The sequence below is a fragment of the Osmerus mordax genome, unplaced genomic scaffold (assembly GCF_038355195.1).
Source record: "Osmerus mordax isolate fOsmMor3 unplaced genomic scaffold, fOsmMor3.pri Scaffold_48, whole genome shotgun sequence".
Taxonomy (NCBI): domain Eukaryota; kingdom Metazoa; phylum Chordata; class Actinopteri; order Osmeriformes; family Osmeridae; genus Osmerus; species Osmerus mordax.
The window spans coordinates 25,001-27,500 of NW_027120605.1; positions in this window are offsets into that span (position 1 = coordinate 25,001).

Sequence of the window (2,500 nt, forward strand, 5' to 3'; positions counted from 1 at the left end):
CCAGGGGCACGGGCACCCAAAGCAAGGGATGCCCAGGGGCACGTACTTCTTAAAGTGGGGTTATTTTGGTTTTAACACAGGGGGGGTGCTTAAGAGTGGGTGAACAGGGCCCCACGGTGATCAGGTGGTGCAGGGGGGGTCCTCCCCGGAGGTGTGCTGGCCGCCCTGGGGGCTCTGTTCCCCGGGGAGGCCGAGAGAGTAGTGTTGTTCCCCGGGGCTCCCAACTTTTGCAGTGTGAGAGTGTGTTTGACTTGTATTTTGTGGGTGTCAAATGCACCGTTTGGCGCCCGAACGTGTGATTTGGCTGGGGATGGTTTTGTTCTTCAAGTGAGGGCAAGGGGCAGCGGTGTGTGTGGTTATTTTCCCCGAAAAAAGTGTCCCCATTTCGGTGTGCGCGTTTGAAAATTTGTTTCGCTCGCAGCGTCGCGGAGATGCGCGTGCGCGTGGCAACCTTGACACCCCCGTGTTCCCCTGGACCAGACCTTTCCAACGCCGCCTGAGTTAAGGTGCTACGACGTCCCTAAGTGGAGATGCCTCTAAATGAACACCTTTTCCCAACTTTGCACGTTTCCAGCTTGAGAGGAAAAGGGGCTTAAAATTCACAGTTATTCGCCCGAACGTGGGATTTGGCTGGGGACGGTTTCTATATTCAAGTTGGGATGGGGGGCACCGAGGTGAGTGGTGGTTGTCCCCGAAAAAGCCCTCCCCTTTTCCGTAGCCCCGTTTAAAGTTCTGTTTGGGCTCCTGTTCAGCGGGGAAGCGCGTGCGCGTGGCAAACTTGACACCCCCGTGTTCCCCTGGTCCAGACCTTTCTAACGCCGCCTGAGTCAAGGTGCTACGACGTCCCCAAGTGGGGATGCCTGTAGATGAGCACATTTTCCCAACTTTGAATGTAAGTTTCCAGTATCATTGAAAATGTGGCCTCAAACGAGCAGTTTTGCCCCCGAACGTGGGATTTGGCTGGGGACGGTTTCTATATTCAAGTTGGGATGGGGGGCACCGAGGTGAGTGGTGGTTGTCCCCGAAAAAGCCCTCCCCTTTTCCGTAGCCCCGTTTAAAGTTTTGTTTGGGCTCCTGTTCAGCGGGGATGCGCGTGCGCGTGGCAACCTTGACACGCCCGTGTTCCCCTGGACCAGACCTTTCTAACGCCACCTGAGTTAAGGTGCTACGACGTCCCCAAGTGGGGATGCCTCTAAATGAAGCCAATTTCTCCTATTTGAATGCACTCTCCCAGCCCAGAGAGGCATGTGCCTTAAAATTCACAGTTATTCACCCGAACGTGGGATTTTGTTGAGGACGGTTTCTAAATTCAAGTTGGAACAGGGGGCACCGACGTGAGTGGTGTTTGTCCCCGAAAAAGCTCTCCCCTTTTCCGTAGCCCCGTTTAAAGTTTTGTTTGGGCTCCTGTTTAGCGGGGATGCGCGTGCGCGTGGCAACCTTGACACGCCCGTGTTCCCCTGGACCAGACCTTTCTAACGCCGCCTGAGTTAAGGTGCTACGACGTCCCTAAGTGGAGATGCCTGTAAATGAACACCTTTTCCCAACTTTGAATGTAAGTTTCCAGTATCATTGAAAATGTGGCCTCAAACGAGCAGTTTTGCCCCCGAACGTGGGATTTGGCTGGGGACGGTTTCTAAATTCAAGTTGGGATGGGGGGAACCGAGGTGAGTGGTGGTTGTCCCCGAAAAAGCCCTCCCCTTTTCCGTAGCCCCGTTTAAAGTTTTGTTTGGGCTCCTGTTCAGCGGGGATGCGCGTGCGCGTGGCAAACATGACACGCCCGTGTTCCCCTGGACCAGACCTTTCTAACGCCACCTGAGTTAAGGTGCTACGACGTCCCCAAGTGGGGATGCCTCTAAATGAAGCCAATTTCTCCTATTTGAATGCACTCTCCCAGCCCAGAGAGGCATGTGCCTTAAAATTCACAGTTATTCACCCGAACGTGGGATTTTGTTGAGGACGGTTTCTAAATTCAAGTTGGAACAGGGGGCACCGACGTGAGTGGTGTTTGTCCCCGAAAAAGCTCTCCCCTTTTCCGTAGCCCCGTTTAAAGTTTTGTTTGGGCTCCTGTTTAGCGGGGATGCGCGTGCGCGTGGCAACCTTGACACGCCCGTGTTCCCCTGGACCAGACCTTTCTAACGCCGCCTGAGTTAAGGTGCTACGACGTCCCTAAGTGGAGATGCCTGTAAATGAACACCTTTTCCCAACTTTGAATGTAAGTTTCCAGTATCATTGAAAATGTGGCCTCAAACGAGCAGTTTTGCCCCCGAACGTGGGATTTGGCTGGGGACGGTTTCTAAATTCAAGTTGGGATGGGGGGAACCGAGGTGAGTGGTGGTTGTCCCCGAAAAAGCCCTCCCCTTTTCCGTAGCCCCGTTTAAAGTTTTGTTTGGGCTCCTGTTCAGCGGGGATGCGCGTGCGCGTGGCAAACATGACACGCCCGTGTTCCCCTGGACCAGACCTTTCTAACGCCACCTGAGTTAAGGTGCTACGACGTCCCCAA